The 17,624-nt window shown below is 35.4% G+C and overlaps 7 non-coding genes across 7 annotated transcripts; all 7 read right to left on the minus strand.

The window, feature by feature from the left end:
• Positions 1 to 151: 151 nt before the first annotated feature.
• Positions 152 to 314, minus strand: LOC145110665 (U1 spliceosomal RNA). Its single transcript, XR_013710028.1, has one exon. It is a non-coding gene; the product is annotated as a U1 spliceosomal RNA (small nuclear RNA).
• A 3,379-nt stretch (positions 315 to 3,693) lies between these two features.
• LOC145110032 (U2 spliceosomal RNA) lies at positions 3,694 to 3,888 on the minus strand. The gene has a single exon (XR_013709427.1). It is a non-coding gene; the product is annotated as a U2 spliceosomal RNA (small nuclear RNA).
• Positions 3,889 to 4,143: 255 nt separating this feature from the next.
• LOC145110633 (U1 spliceosomal RNA) lies at positions 4,144 to 4,307 on the minus strand. The gene has a single exon (XR_013709998.1). It is a non-coding gene; the product is annotated as a U1 spliceosomal RNA (small nuclear RNA).
• A 6,569-nt stretch (positions 4,308 to 10,876) lies between these two features.
• Positions 10,877 to 11,072, minus strand: LOC145109986 (U2 spliceosomal RNA). The gene has a single exon (XR_013709379.1). It is a non-coding gene; the product is annotated as a U2 spliceosomal RNA (small nuclear RNA).
• A 620-nt stretch (positions 11,073 to 11,692) lies between these two features.
• On the minus strand, positions 11,693 to 11,856 carry LOC145110620 (U1 spliceosomal RNA). The gene has a single exon (XR_013709986.1). It is a non-coding gene; the product is annotated as a U1 spliceosomal RNA (small nuclear RNA).
• A 3,479-nt stretch (positions 11,857 to 15,335) lies between these two features.
• LOC145110000 (U2 spliceosomal RNA) lies at positions 15,336 to 15,531 on the minus strand. The gene has a single exon (XR_013709393.1). It is a non-coding gene; the product is annotated as a U2 spliceosomal RNA (small nuclear RNA).
• Positions 15,532 to 16,140: 609 nt separating this feature from the next.
• LOC145110650 (U1 spliceosomal RNA) lies at positions 16,141 to 16,304 on the minus strand. Its single transcript, XR_013710014.1, has one exon. It is a non-coding gene; the product is annotated as a U1 spliceosomal RNA (small nuclear RNA).
• Positions 16,305 to 17,624: the final 1,320 nt, after the last annotated feature.

The following is a 17,624-nucleotide window of genomic DNA, read 5'->3' on the forward strand; positions in this document are numbered from 1 at the left end:
GCCAAAAGGACTTAATCGACCCGACAAAAAGGACTTGGTTCCCTCATAAAGCCATCAAAATAGTTTAGGTACTAAAAAGGTAAACCCTAGAAACTTCATAGGACGTATGTGTCATTTTCCCTATTTATAATAATCTTAAAACTAGAGTATGGGTAGGGCCGCGCGAACGCAGGACCCGCTAACACAAATTATGACGTAGGTTCGACCAACTTGGGCCGACCTTAGACAGGCACCTCTCCGTAATGTGCAATGGAGATCACCAACCTATGCCATGGACATTCTTGATCGCCGAAAGACCCCATCCATGTAAGTGACTTTTCCGTTCCCCTACCCTCACTTTTTATGCAACAACTACCTTCAGTTTTCTTTTCTTCACCCTCCAATGTGGGATGGATTCCTATTCTTAATTCTTTGCCAAACTTAGATATACTCCTCTACCGTACTACATCTCTAACTTCCTGCTTTACCTTATTTAGATATCCTAATCACAAAAACACAACTTGCCACACTCATCATCAACCCATATAATACTTGCTTGCATTTCATCCCTGCTATTACTTTACTAAATAAACAAAATATATTATATATCAGACTATCACCTCCATGCTTCTCAAGACAATGCAAAAAATCTTGGTGATGCCCTTGGACGATGTTGTGCTTCAAGGCTTGCAAAAGTGACACTCAGCTACATCTACCCAATTCCTTTATCGTCCCTTCACGCAAAATATTTATTTTGCAATATTTAGTTTTCAGGTACAGTCACGCTTTTGCTCTAATCAATATTTCATGCCTCTTTCTTCATAAAAAAATTGCCACTTATTTTAACAGTTTTTCACGTACGTATTGTTATACACAACTACCCGTGCGCATCCATGGCATAAAACCGCCTTATCTTTGACCACGACTCGACCATTTCGCTGAAAATTGATATTCCATGTGTAAACTGTGGATCAGTTATATTTCTGCTAATAGTAAAACTGATAATTAAAAACTATATATGCCTTTACATTGTGTTCTCAAGTTTTGTTCAAAGAAAAGGGGCCAAAAAGAAAAATATGGAAAGGGAAAATGAGAACAGAGAGTTATTATTTTAGTTATCTTATATAGTTGGAAAGAATATAAGGAATCCGACCTTTCATAATGTTCTAGAGTTTCAGGTAAAAGAAAGAAAGCTTATAATTTGATAACTTTGTATTTAACATCACAAATACCATACAATTGTTAAAACAGTAAAATACAATAATCACTATCAGAAACAACCAAATCCATTTATTGTTGGCTAAACCAAAAAGTTCCGGCAAAATCTCTTAACTCTGGCCATCAAATGATTATGCATTAGCTAAGGTGAACAAAGCATGATTTCATTCGTTAAATTTATACAAACCTATTGAAAGTTTGTAATTCTCATGGGACAACAAGCATATGTATTTGAAACCATTTAAAAACTAACCTTTACCAACTTTGTTGATGTTGAGTATGGTGTATGTCTTATCATACTCTTTATCGCCCCCAATGGATGCAAAATATATTTTTTATGACCAAATAGATCAATTTTCATCCTAAGAATTTAATATAATCCTTGTATGTGCAAAAATGTTTGACAAATATGTTGCTTAATACATAGAGTAAATCACCAAATTTTGGATCAAATATCAAGGGAGATTGATAATCAGTTAGAGATATTATCTCTAATGGTAGAAGAATCGATTGGAAAACATTTAGATTTTCGATTTGTGATTGGAATGTATTGCTAAATCTATTGAGGAATGTAACTAGATGTGCTAAGATGTTGAAAAATGAAGAAATTGTTAGATTTAATGATTTTTGTGTTATTGCAGGTAGAAATTTTTCTTGGATCAATATTATCAGTATTTCTAGTATCCTATGAGGGTTCTTAATCATTGAAATTGGTCTCTAAGTTGACAAAATATAGTGTGAATCCTGAAAATGGGCAACAACCATTATTTTTGAAAAAAAAAAGAGAGAGTCTCAGCACCTTTGGTACAACTTTACAAGGTGTTTTAAAGACAATGTGAAACCTATTCAAAATATGTAAGACCTAATGGATTTGGTACGACCATATATGTTACAGCTCATACTTCATTTTACAACCCATGCAAAATTTTGGCAAACGATGGGTTTTGTTTGGGGCTTTGATGTGGACATTCCAATTTATTTGAAGGTTGTATAGAATTTATATGACCATACCAATTCATTTTATAGAAACTTACACTTATTCTAGGGATTTTTTTTCTAGGGCTTTTGGTATGGTTTATAAAGTTATTTCCCAGCATGTACAGGGGTGCGATATGTAGGTAGTGTTTTTGGATACACACTTTCATCAAAGAAAGTACTTTTTTGTAGAGTTTACCTATGTAGAGTATAGTGTAGATTTATTAAGCAAAAGAACACTTGGGTAAATAAATGTTTTTAAAGAACGCGGTATAAACATATTTACAGGTAAAATTATTGGCAATTTAAGGGAAAAAAAAGTAGGGAAAAAGTCAACAACTGACCACAAAAGAAGGTGTGGTTGAAGAAAATGACCAAAAAATTGCAACTTTCATAAAATGTCCATGATTTCCATAGGAAGGGTCTCTGCAGAACTCGTTCAGCTTTGATGAATTGGAAAAGCTCTGAGGAAGTGACGTGGGCAGGGGTAAATTCATAAAAACACAAAGAAGACTTAACAAAATTGAAAGGGTGCTGGTCAAAAATTTTAGTTTAAATCGAAAAAATTGTGTTTGAAATCGAAAAAGTTGTGTTTAAAATCGAAAAAATTTATGTTTGAAGTTATCAAAATCGAAAAAAATGTGTTTGAAATCGTTTGAAAATTTTTTGTTTGAAATCGAAAAAACTTACCAAAACCGTTCTCTGGCATTATTTGTGAAAATTATAATTAGATAATCGACAATAATGTAGTTGCAACTTGCTCAACTTTGTATCTTATATCTCAGGCTTAGGCTCAAAGAGACAACTAAGATTTTGTCTTGATTAGTCCATCGTTTTTAATGATTTTCTATTTTTAGTCGTGAAGCTCTATACTTGATATGAGGACCTAGTATGACATATGTTCCACCGGGTTTGCAGTTAAACTCCCGGTTTTGCATATTTAGACATTTTGGTGAGCTCAATAGCCACAAAATCTTCATTACTTTACGAAACGGGATCCTGGTTTCCTAGTTGATGGGTGAAATGATTGTGTGGTTTTGATAATAGCAAGGGTGGGGAATGAATACCGGACGAATGGTAACCTGATGGAAGAGTTTGGCGTTGAAGGTGACGACTCGATTCCCATGCATGATGCATCCCTTGTGAATTTATACTTGTTTTATCATTTTTTGTGAGGTTTTGATAGTATGGATTCCTGCAATCAGTGATATGCATGGCATCTCTATCTAGCATTTTTGGGCAGCCTGCAGTTGGAAACGTGAACTGGTTCTTGCTATTGATGTTAATACAATAGTTTTCTTCAACTCACACACTGAATTGGTTCTTCCTCAGTTTTCTTTGGTGCAGGGTATGTGGGATGACCTCAGGCATGGAGCGTACAAGTCATCTGGATTATTAATTAATCATGGTAAACTACAAGGGTCAATGGTACCTGCTGCAACTCTCCTTAAGTGCTTATAACTTTAGTGGAAGTGGCCAGCATGGATGCATTAGAAAAGCTAAGCTTAAACTTTGGATTTGGAGGGGTGCGCCATGCCAAGGCAATAGCTCAACGCCAAGGCGACACTCAAAGACCCCAATAGCAAGCTATTGTGACAGATCTTTCCCCATAAAAAATATTATTAATATCAAGTGAGCCGATGGCCCACATATCAGATATTAAAATGATGAGAACAGATACTACACTGATTTTAGCCAAAAGGCCGAGAAAGGTATGAAATTTCCGCAAGGGAAAGGCCTTCCGTTTTGAACCTACTCAAAATTCTCTGTTTGCTTTCCTTGAGGCGATGTGGGACTCATTAACTTTGCACAGGTAATATTATTTAATTTTCTCATGCAACCGACTCAATTAATGGCTTCACTCCCTTCTAGCTAATTAATATTGGTAGTAGACTGCAACAGCTTAGTTTGCTTAATATACCTAGGTACCATATTTTAATATAAAGTATAAACCATAAAACTAGGGTATGGATAGGGGCCGCGCAAACGCAAGCCCCCGCTAACACAAATTATGACGTAGGTTCGACCAACTTGGGCCGACCTTAGACAGGCACCTCTCCGTAATGTGCAATGGAGATCACCAACCTAGGCCATGGACCTTCTTGATCGCCCAAAGACCCAGTCCAGGTAAGTGACTTTTCTGTTCTCCTACCCTCACTTTTTATCCAACAACTACCTTCACTTTTCTTTTCTTCACCCTCCGATGTGGGATGGATTCCTATTCTTAATTCTTTGCCAAACTTACATATACTCCTCTACGTGCTACATCTGTAACTTCCTGCTTTACCTTATTTATATATCCTAATCACAACTTGCCACACTCAATCTCAACTCATCATCAACCCATATAATACTTGTTTGCATTTCATCCCTGCTATTACTTTACCAAATAAACAAAATATATTATATATCAGACTATCACCTCCATGCTTCTCAAGACGATGCAAAAATCTTGGTGATGCCCTTGGACGATATGTTAAAATCACAAGTGATCTTCGGTACAAGCTAGACCAATTGTTAGCACATCGCACCTAAACTCTATGACCTTTTTCATAAGGTGAGAGCACGGAAAAGGGTAATTAAATCAGATGTTGTGCTTCAAGGCCTGCAAAAGTGACACTCAACTGCTTCTACCCAATTCCTTTATCGTCCCTTCACGCAAAATATTTATTTTGCAATATTTAATTTTCAGGTACAATCACGCTTTGTTCTAATCAATATTTCATGCCTCTTTCTCGATACAAAAATTGCCACTTATGAGAATACTTTTTCACGTACGTATTGCTATACACAACTACCCGTGCACATCCATGGCATAAAACCGCCTTATCTTTGACCACGACTTGACCGTTTCGCTGAAAATTGATATTCCATGTGTAAACTGTGGATCAGTTATATTCCTGCTAATACTAAAACTGATAATTAAAAACTATATATGCCTTTACATTGTGTTCTCAGGTTTTGTTCAGAGAAAGGGGCCGAAAAGAAAATTATGTAAAGGGAAAAGGAGAAAAGAAAGTTATTATTTTATTTATCTTATAGACTTGGAAAGAATATAAGGAACCCGACCTTTCATAATGTTCTAGAGTTTCAGGTAAAAGAAAGAAAGCTTATAATTTGATAACTTTGTATTTAACATCACAATACTATACAATTGTTAGAAACAGTAAAGTACAATAATCACTATCAGCAACAACCAAATACATCTATTGCTGGCTAAACCAAAAAGTTCTGGCAAAATCTCTTAACTCTTGCCATGAAATGATTATGCACTAGCTAATGTCAACAGAGCATGATTTCATTCATTAAATTTATCCTAACCTATTAAAAGTTTGTAATTCTAATGGGACAACAAGCATATGTATTTGAAACCATTTAAAAACTAACATTTACCAACTTTGTTGATGTTGAGTATGGTGTATGTCTTATCATACTCCTTATCGCCCCCAATGGATGCAAAATATATTTTTTAACACCAAATATCAATGTAGTAACCATCTTTCTATAATCTGAATGTGAAAGCGGAGTAGCTCGCCGAATCCAAAGTGTCTATCTCTGCCACCAGACTGAACTATTTGATAGGAAGCCTACAGAATGGTCCTGTATGCCATCTTGGTGGGGAACCTCTTCAGCCACGTGAGGCTGGTGAGAAGGCCCGGGAAGCACCAATGCGCTATCGAGCGCTTGCCTCCGGAGTGACGAGTGCTCGACAAGCACAACCAATCACGAAGGTAAGGGCGGCGGGGCAGCCCATTTTTTAAAAGTGGACGTGAGCGCGTTCACCCCGAGGAAGTCGACCAACCTAGATAAAAAAACAAAAAATAATAATAATAATAATAAAGAGCCTGTCCCCATTTGAAGGAAAAGAAGATAAAAAAAAAGCATAATAAAACTTATTAGGAGGAGAACCGGAATGAAACGCCGGAAACAAACTTAATTAATTTTCATCCTAATAATTTAATATAATCCTTGTATTCGCAAAAATATTAGACAAATATGCCGCTTACTACATAGAGTAAATCAACAAATTTTGGATCAAATATCAATCAGTTAGAGATATCGTCTCTAATGGTAGAAGAATCGATTGGAAACCATTTACATTTCAGATTTATGATTGGAATGTATTGCTAAATCTATAGAGGAATTGTATTTATGGATTCTAGCCTTAGATATTAATGTGGGTTAAAATATTAAAGATTGAATCAACTAACTAAAACCTTATCTCTTATTTTTGATGTCAGGAAATGGTGATCTTCTTCCTCCTCATCCACCCACTCAAAACTCAAACTTCACTCTTCTATCAATTATGTCAAAATAAAAGCTTATTAGTCCAAACTATTTGCACTGGATGCGAAATTTGAAGATGACATTTCGCTATGAGAACAAGGAGTATGTTCTGAATGTGAATTTCGACAAGGATCTGGCCATTGATATGGCCTCAACTCTTGTCAACTAGTTATGATCAATTTATCCTAGCTTATCATTTAAAAAAAACAACACAAAAACAACATTAATTGAGCTACATAGTCTATAACAAACTGCTAAAGCTGGAATGTAAAAGTCACATTCGAACAGTAGTGTAAATGCACTTGTCATGGCCATTCAACAAGGAAAGGGGAAGAAAAGGAAGACTTATTCCCAACCCAAATGGAAAGGAAAATCCCACATTAGAGAGCCCAATGGTGGGCCAAAGGGAAAGTTCAACTTTGATTCTCCTTATGTCGGTGATCCAAAAGAGGTCGTGTGCTTTCATTGTGTCCAGAAAAGACATTGGAAGAGAAGTTTCCCCAAGTACTTGCAAGAAGTGAGAGAAGCTAAAGGAAAGGTATCTGGCTCCACATCTGGTATGTACTATATAGAAATCAATAACATTCAATTTTCAAATTCTTGGATCCTTGATATGGGATGTGGTTTCTATATTCGTTATGATATATAGGGACTAAGGGAAAGTGAAAGGGCCGAACATGGAAGTTGAACCTGATCATGGGGAATAGATGTATTCCGGCTGTTACCAAGATTGGGACTTATGAGCTTATGTTTGGTGATAGTGTTAGGTTTGATTTAGAAAATTGTTGTTATAGTCAAAAATGACAAAAAAAACATAATTTATTTTCATGGTTTATTTATACAAGGTTATCGTTATGTGTTTGACAATAATGATGGTGCAATTTTAGTTTATAAAATGTTATCCTTGTAATGGCATGTATGAAATTGTTTTGTGTGTTAATGACCTTAGCAATGGTGTATTTAGTATTAGTTCTTCTAATGTTTTAGACCAGGCATCCTTATGGCATTGTCGTATTGGGTATATAAACAAGAAACGCATCGCCCAACTCCAAAAGAATGGAGTGTTGGAATCATTTGACTTGAAGTCAAATGATGAATGTGAATCTTGTCTATTAGGTAAAATGACTAAATTACCTTTCATGGGAACTTGTGAAAGACGTGAAGGAATGTTAGACCTCATCCATACATATGTATGTGGTCCTTTAAAGTCCGACACAAGGGATGATAATTGCTACCATGTGACATTTACTGATGATTATATTAGATATGGCTATATCTATTTAATCAAGCATAAGCCGAAAATCTTTGAAAAGTGTGAAGGGTTTAAGCACGAAGTAGATAATCAATTAGGCAAGAAGATAAGGAGGATCCTATCAGATAGAGATGGATAATATCTTAGTATCGGTTTCAACGATTATCTTAAAGAATGTGAAATTGTTTCAAAATTGACCCTCCCATGACACCACAACTTAATGGTGTAACTGAAAGGCAAAATCAAACCTTACTTGACATGGTTCGTTCCATAATGAGTCAAGCATTATTCCCTATATCATTTTGGGGGTATGCCTTAGAGACAACCACCTGTATCCCTAATCTCGTTCCTACCAAGAAGGTTTCCAAAACACCTCATGAAATGTAGAGTGGGAAACCTCCCTCACTCGTACGTATCAAAGTCTGGGATTTTAAGGCTCTCATTAGGTGTGATACCTAAGATAAACTAAAACTCATATGCTTCGGCTATAGGATCAATCATGTATGTTATGACTTGTACTCACCTTGATGTGGCTTATACTTTAAGCATGCTTAGCTGATATTAAGGAGATCCTGAGGCAACTCATTGGATAACAGTGAAGAACATACTTAAGTATTTACCGAAAACCAAAGATATGATCTTAGTTTTCGGTGGAAAATATGAACTTAAAGTGAGTGGTTATAGTGATGTAAATTTTATAATGGACCGGGATAATAGTTATTCGCAATTTGGCTGGATATTCTTGTTCAATCCGGCAAAATCTCTTAACTCTGGCCATCAAATGATTATGCATTAGCTAAGGTGAACAAAGCATGATTTCATTCGTTAAATTTATCCAAACCTATTGAAAGCTGGTAATTCTCATGGGACAACAAGCATATGTATTTGAAACCATTTTAAAACTAACCTTTACCAACTTTGTTGATGTTGAGTATGGTGTATGTCTTATTATACTCCTTATCGCCCCCAATGGATGAAAAATATATTTTTTAAGACCAAATAGATCAATTTTCATCCTAATAATTTAATATAATCCTTGTATGTGCAAAAATGTTTGACAAATATGCCGCTTAATACATAGAGTAAATCACCAAATTTTGGATCAAATATCTAGGGAGACTGATAATCAGTTAGAGATATTGTCTCTAATGGTAGAAGAATCGATTGGAAAACATTTAGATTTTCGATTTTTGATTTGAATGTATTGCTAAATCTATTGAGGAATGTAACTAGATGTGCTAAGATGTTGAAAAATGAAGAAATTGTTAGATTTAATGATTTTTGTGTTATTGCAGGTAGAAATTTGTTTTGGATCAATATTTCTAGTATCCTATGAGGGTTCTTAAATATTGAAATTGGTCCCTAAGTCGACTAAAAAGAGTGTGAATCTTGAAAATGGGCAACAACCATTATTTTTGAAAAAAATAAAAGATAGAGAGAGAGAGAGAGAGTCTCAACACCTTTGGTACAACTTTACAAGGTGTTTTAAAGACAATGTGAAACCTATTCAAAATATGTAAGACCTAATGGATTTGGTACGACCATATATGTTACAGCTTATACATCATTTTACAAGCCATGCAAAATTTTGGCAAACGATGGGTTTTGTTTGGGGCTTTGATATGCACATTCCAGTTTATTTAAAGGTTGTATAGAATTTATATGACCATACCAATTCATTTTATAGACACTTACACTTATTCTAGGGATTTTTTTAGGGCTTTTGGTATGGTTTATAAAGTTATTTTCAAGCATGTATAGGGGTGCGATATGTAGGTAGTGCTTTTGGACACACACACTTTCATTAAAGAAAATACTTTTTTGTAGAGTTTACCTATGTACAGTATAGTGTAGATTTATTAAGCAAAAGAACAGTTGGGGTAAATAAATGTTTTTAAGGAACGGAGTATAAACATATTTATAGGTAAAATTATTGGCAATTTAAGAGAAAAAAAAGTAGGGAAAATCAACAAATGACCACAAAAGAAGGTGTGGTTGAAGAAAATGACCAAAAAATTGCAACTATCATAAAATGACCATGATTTCCATAGGAAGGGTCTCTGCGGAACTCGTTCAGCTATGATAAATTGGAAAATCTCGGAGGAAGTGACACGGGCAGGGGTAAATTCGTAAAAACACAAAGAAGACTTAACAAAATTGAAAGGGTGCTGGTCAAAAATTTAGTTTAAAGTCGAAAAAGTTGTGTTTGAAATCGAAAAAAATTATGTTTGAACTTACCAAAATCGAAAAAAATGTGTTTGAAATCGTTTGGAAAATTTTTGTGTGAAATCGAAAAAACTTACCAAAATCGTTCTCTGGCATTATTTGTGAAAATTATAATTAGATAATCGACAATAATATAGTTGCAATGCCAGAGGCTTGGCACAACCTGCTCAACTTTGTATCTTATATCTCAGGCTTAGGCTCAAAGAGACAACTAAGATTTTGTCTTGATCGTCCATCGTTTTTAATGATTCTCTATTTTTAGTCGTGAAGCTCTATACTTGATATGAGGACCTTGTATGACATATGTTCCGCTGGGTTTGCAGTTAAACTCCCGGTTTTACATATTTGGACATTTTGGTGAACTCAATAGCCACAAAATCTTCATTACTTTACGAAACGGGATCCTGGTTTCTTAGTTGATGGGTGAAATGATTGTGTCGTTTTGATAATAGCAAGGGTGGGGAATGAATACCGGACGAATGGTAACCTGATGGAAGAGTTTGGCGTTGAAGATGACGAATCGATTCCCATGCATGATGCATCCCTTGTGAATTTATACTTGTTTTATCATTTTTTGTATTTTTTGTGAGGTTTTGATAGTATGGATTGCTGCAATCAGTGATATGCATGGCAATTCTATCTAGCATTTTTGGGCAGCCTGCAGTTGGAAAAGTGAACTGGTTCTTGCTATTGATGTTAATACCATAGTTTTCTTTAACTCACAAACTGAATTGGTTCTTGCTCAGTTTTCTTTGGTGCAGGGTATGTGGGATGACCTCAGGCATGGAGCGTACAAGTCATCTGGATTATTAATTAATCATGGTAAACTACAAGGGTCAATGGTGCCTGCTGCAACTCTCCTTAAGTGCTTATAACTTTAGTGCGTGGAAGTGGCCAGCATGGATGCATTAGAAAAGCTAAGCTTAAACTTTGGATTTGGAGGGGTGCGCCATGCCAAGGCAATAGTGCAACGCCAAGGCGACACTCAAAGACCCCAATAGCAAGCTATTGTGACGGATCTTTCCCCATAAAAAATAAGATTAATATCGAGTGGGCCGATGGCCCACATATCAGATATTAAACTGATAAGAACAAATACTACACTTGATCTTAGCCAAAAGGCCGAGAAAGGTATGAAATTTCCGTAAACGAAAAGCCTTCCGTTTTGAACCCACTCAACATTCTCTGTTTGCTTTGTTTGAGGGGATGTGGGACTCATTAACTTTGCCCAGGTATTATTATTTTATTTTCTCATCCAGTCACATGCATGCAACCGACTCAACTAATGGCTTCACTGCAATCGCTTAATTTGCTTAATTAATATAGCTACCATATGTTAATATTAATATAAATTATAAACCATGAGACTACCCAACGCAGCAGCACAAAGAAATCTTGATATTTGTCATTAATTTTTTAATTTACCAGCTTCTAATCCAAGTTACCTATTCTATTTATTTGTTATTTTCAGGTTTAAGGTTTCTAAGGAGAGACAGGTATATATGTATCCTATCCTCATAACCACTTGATGATGGGGATGATTTGTTACTTGATTATGATCGATGCAACCTATCCAAATCTGAGTCAACAGAAACTATGCATGGGCCTAACCAAATCTGAATCAACAGAAATTACGCACGGGTTTCTTTTTTGGCTTTGAACTCCCTCTTATATAATATATATCACATACACCAACAAAGACAAGACGTCCGTTTGGAAATATATATTTATAATAATCTTAAAACTAGAGTATAGGTAGGGGCCGCGCGAACGCAGGCCCCCGCTAACACAAATTATGACGTAGGTTCGACCAACTTGAGCCGACCTTAGACAGGCACCTCTCCGTAATGTGCAATGGAGATCACCAACCTAGGCCATGGACCTTCTTGATCGCCCAAAGACCCCGTCCAGGTAAGTGACTTTTCCGTTCCCCTACCCTCACTTTTTATCCAACAACTACCTTCACTTTTCTTTTTTTCACCCTCCGATGTGGGATGGATTCCTATTCTTAATTCTTTGCCAAACTTACATATAAGATGTGGGATGGATTCTTATTCTTAATTCTTTGCCAAACTTACATATACAACTCTACGTACTGCATCTCTAACTTCATGCTTTACCTTATTTATATATATCCTAATCACAAAAACACAACTTGCCACACTCAATCTCAACTCATCATCAACCCATATAATACTTGCTTGCATTTCATCCCTGCTATTACTTTACCAAGTAAACAAAATATATTATATATCAGACTATCACCTCCATGCTTCTCAAGACGATGCAAAAAATCTTGGTGATGCCCTTGGACGATGTTGTGCTTCAAGGCCTGCAAAAGTGACACTCAGCTACATCTACCCAATTCCTTTATCATCCCTTCACGCAAAATATTTATTTTGCAATATATATGTTGCTTATATGTACAATCACGCTTTGCTCTAATCAATATTTCATGCTTCTTTCTCTATACAAAAATTGCCACTTATGATAACACTTTTTCACGTACGTATTGTTATACACAACTACCCGTGCGCATCCATGGCATAAAACCGCCTTATCTTTGACCACGACTCGACCATTTCGCTGAAAATTGATATTCCATGTGTAAACTGTGGATCAGTTATATTTCTGCTAATAGTAAAACTGATAATTAAAAACTATATATGCCTTGACATTGTGTTCTCGAGTTTTGTTCAAAGAAAGGGGCCGAAAAGAAAAATATGGAAAGGGAAAAGGAGAATAGGGAGTTATTATTTTATTTATCTTATATTGTTGGAAAGAATATAAAGAATCCGACCTTTCATAATGTTCTAGAGTTTCAGGTAAAAGAAAGAAAGCTTATAATTTGATAACTTTGTATTCAACATCACAAATACCATACAATTGTTAGAAACAGTAAAATACAATAATCACTATCAGAAACAACCAAATCCATCTATTGCTGGCTAAACCAAAAAGTTCCGGCAAAATCTCTTAACTCTGGCCATCAAATGATTATGCATTAGCTAAGGTGAACAAAGCATGATTTCATTCGTTAAATTTATCCAAACCTATTGAAAGCTGGTAATTCTCATGGGACAACAAGCATATGTATTTGAAACCATTTTAAAACTAACCTTTACCAACTTTGTTGATGTTGAGTATGGTGTATGTCTTATTATACTCCTTATCGCCCCCAATGGATGAAAAATATATTTTTTAAGACCAAATAGATCAATTTTCATCCTAATAATTTAATATAATCCTTGTATGTGCAAAAATGTTTGACAAATATGCCGCTTAATACATAGAGTAAATCACCAAATTTTGGATCAAATATCTAGGGAGACTGATAATCAGTTAGAGATATTGTCTCTAATGGTAGAAGAATCGATTGGAAAACATTTAGATTTTCGATTTTTGATTTGAATGTATTGCTAAATCTATTGAGGAATGTAACTAGATGTGCTAAGATGTTGAAAAATGAAGAAATTGTTAGATTTAATGATTTTTGTGTTATTGCAGGTAGAAATTTGTTTTGGATCAATATTTCCAGTATCCTATGAGGGTTCTTAAATATTGAAATTGGTCCCTAAGTCGACTAAAAAGAGTGTGAATCTTGAAAATGGGCAACAACCATTATTTTTGAAAAAAAGAAAAGATAGAGAGAGAGAGAGAGAGTCTCAACACCTTTGGTACAACTTTACAAGGTGTTTTAAAGACAATGTGAAACCTATTCAAAATATGTAAGACCTAATGGATTTGGTACGACCATATATGTTACAGCTTATACATCATTTTACAAGCCATGCAAAATTTTGGCAAACGATGGGTTTTGTTTGGGGCTTTGATATGCACATTCCAATTTATTTAAAGGTTGTATAAAATTTATATGACCATACCAATTCATTTTATAGACACTTACACTTATTCTAGGGATTTTTTTAGGGCTTTTGGTATGGTTTATAAAGTTATTTTCAAGCATGTATAGGGGTGCGATATGTAGGTAGTGCTTTTGGACACACACACTTTCATTAAAGAAAATACTTTTTTGTAGAGTTTACCTATGTACAGTATAGTGTAGATTTATTAAGCAAAAGAACAGTTGGGGTAAATAAATGTTTTTAAGGAACGGAGTATAAACATATTTATAGGTAAAATTATTGGCAATTTAAGAGAAAAAAAAGTAGGGAAAATCAACAAATGACCACAAAAGAAGGTGTGGTTGAAGAAAATGACCAAAAAATTGCAACTATCATAAAATGACCATGATTTCCATAGGAAGGGTCTCTGCGGAACTCGTTCAGCTATGATAAATTGGAAAATCTCGGAGGAAGTGACACGGGCAGGGGTAAATTCGTAAAAACACAAAGAAGACTTAACAAAATTGAAAAGGTGCTGGTCAAAAATTTAGTTTAAAGTTGAAAAAATTGTGTTTGAAATCGAAAAAGTTGTGTTTGAAATCGAAAAAAATTATGTTTGAACTTACCAAAATCGAAAAAAATGTGTTTGAAATCGTTTGGAAAATTTTTGTTTGAAATCGAAAAAACTTACCAAAATCGTTCTCTGGCATTATTTGTGAAAATTATAATTAGATAATCGACAATAATGTAGTTGCAATGCCAGAGGCTTGGCACAACCTGCTCAACTTTGTATCTTATATCTCAGGCTTAGGCTCAAAGAGACAACTAAGATTTTGTCTTGATCGTCCATCGTTTTTAATGATTCTCTATTTTTAGTCGTGAAGCTCTATACTTGATATGAGGACCTTGTATGACATATGTTCCACCGGGTTTGCAGTTAAACTCCCGGTTTTACATATTTGGACATTTTGGTGAACTCAATAGCCCCAAAATCTTCATTACTTTACGAAACGGGATCCTGGTTTCTTAGTTGATGGGTGAAATGATTGTGTCGTTTTGATAATAGCAAGGGTGGGGAATGAATACCGGACGAATGGTAACCTGATGGAAGAGTTTGGCGTTGAAGGTGACGAATCGATTCCCATGCATGATGCATCCCTTGTGAATTTATACTTATTTTATCATTTTTTGTATTTTTTGTGAGGTTTTGATAGTATGGATTGCTGCAATCAGTGATATGCATGGCAACTCTATCTAGCATTTTTGGGCAGCCTGCAGTTGGAAAAGTGAACTGGTTCTTGCTATTGATGTTAATACCATAGTTTTCTTTAACTCACAAACTGAATTGGTTCTTGCTCAGTTTTCTTTGGTGCAGGGTATGTGGGATGACCTCAGGCATGGAGCGTACAAGTCATCTGGATTATTAATTAATCATGGTAAACTACAAGGGTCAATGGTACCTGCTGCAACTCTCCTTAAGTGCTTATAACTTTAGTGCGTGGAAGTGGCCAGCATGGATGCATTAGAAAAGCTAAGCTTAAACTTTGGATTTGGAGGGGTGCGCCATGCCAAGGCAATAGTGCAACGCCAAGGCGACACTCAAAGACCCCAATAGCAAGCTATTGTGACGGATCTTTCCCCATTAAAAATAAGATTAATATCGAGTGGGCCGATGGCGCACATATCAGATATTAAACTGATAAGAACAGATACTACACTTGATCTTAGCCAAAAGGCCGAGAAAGGTATGAAATTTCCGTAAACGAAAAGCCTTCCGTTTTGAACCCACTCAACATTCTCTGTTTGCTTTGTTTGAGGCGATGTCGGACTCATTAACTTTTCCCAGGTATTATTATTTTATTTTCTCATCCAGTCACATGCATGCAACCGACTCAACTAATGGCTTCACTGCAATCGCTTAATTTGCTTAATTAATATAGCTACCATATGTTAATATTAATATAAATTATAAACCATGAGACTACCCAACGCAGCAGCACAAAGAAATCTTGATATTTGTCATTAATTTTTTAATTTACCAGCTTCTAATCCAAGTTACCTATTCTATTTATTTGTTATTTTCAGGTTTAAGGTTTCTAAGGAGAGACAGGTATATATGTATCCTATCCTCATAACCACTTGATGATGGGGATGATTTGTTACTTGACTATGATCGATGCAACCTATCCAAATCTGAGTCAACAGAAACTATGCATGGGCCTAACCAAATCTGAATCAACAGAAATTACGCACGGGTTTCTTTTTTGGCTTTGAACTCCCTCTTATATAATATATATCACATACACCAACAAAGACAAGACGTCCGTTTGGAAATATAATCTTAAAACTAGAGTATGGGTAGGGGCCGCGCGAACGCAGGCCCCCGCTAACACAAATTATGACGTAGGTTCAACCAACTTGGGCCGACCTTAGACAGGCACCTCTCCGTAATGTGCAATTGAGATCACCAACCTAGGCCATGGACTTTCTTGATCGCCCAAAGACTCCGTCTAGGTAAGTGACTTTTCCGTTTCCCTACCCTCACTTTTTATCCAACAACTACCTTCACTTTTCTTTTTTTCACCCTCCGATGTGGGATGGATTCCTATTCTTAATTCTTTGCCAAACTTACATATAAGATGTGGGATGGATTCCTATTCTTAATTCTTTGCCAAACTTACATATACAACTCTACGTACTGCATCTCTAACTTCATTCTTTACCTTATTTATATATATCCTAATCACAAAAACACAACTTGCCACACTCAATCTCAACTCATCATCAACCCATATAATACTTGCTTGCATTTCATCCCTGCTATTACTTTACCAAATAAACAAAATATATTATATATCAGACTATCACCTCCATGCTTCTCAAGACGATGCAAAAAATCTTGGTGATGCCCTTGGACGATGTTGTGCTTCAAGGCCTGCAAAAGTGACACTCAGCTACATCTACCCAATTCCTTTATCGTCCCTTCACGCAAAATATTTATTTTGCAATATATATGTTGCTTATATGTACAATCACGCTTTGCTCTAATCAATATTTGATGCTTCTTTCTCTATACAAAAATTGCCAGTTATGATAACACTTTTTCGCGTACGTATTGTTATACACAACTACCCGTGCGCATCCATGGCATAAAACCGCCTTATCTTTGACCACGACTCGACCATTTCGCTGAAAATTGATATTCCATGTGTAAACTGTGGATCAGTTATATTTCTGCTAATAGTAAAACTGATAATTGAAAACTATATATGCCTTGACATTGTGTTCTCGAGTTTTGTTCAAAGAAAGGGGCCGAAAAGAAAAATATGGAAAGGGAAAAGGAGAATAGAGAGTTATTATTTTATTTATCTTATATTGTTGGAAAGAATATAAGGAATCCGACCTTTCATAATGTTCTAGAGTTTCAGGTAAAAGAAAGAAAGCTTATAATTTGATATCTTTGTATTCAACATCACAAATACCATACAATTGTTAGAAACAGTAAAATACAATAATCACTATCAGAAACAACCAAATCCATCTATTGCTGGCTAAACCAAAACGTTCCGGCAAAATCTCTTAACTCTGCCATCAAATGATTATGCATTAGCTAAGGTGAACAAAGCATGATTTCATTCGTTAAATTTATCCAAACCTATTGAAAGCTTGTAATTCTCATGGGACAACAAGCATATGTATTTGAAACCATTTTAAAACTAACCTTTACCAACTTTGTTGATGTTGAGTATGGTGTATGTCTTATTATACTCCTTATCGCCCCCAATGGATGCAAAATATATTTTTTAAGACCAAATAGATCAATTTTCATCCTAATAATTTAA

The sequence above is a fragment of the Lactuca virosa genome, chromosome 4 (genome assembly GCF_052849685.1).
Source record: "Lactuca virosa cultivar CGN04683 chromosome 4, Lactuca_virosa_CGN04683_v6, whole genome shotgun sequence".
NCBI classification, from domain to species: Eukaryota; Viridiplantae; Streptophyta; class Magnoliopsida; order Asterales; family Asteraceae; genus Lactuca; species Lactuca virosa.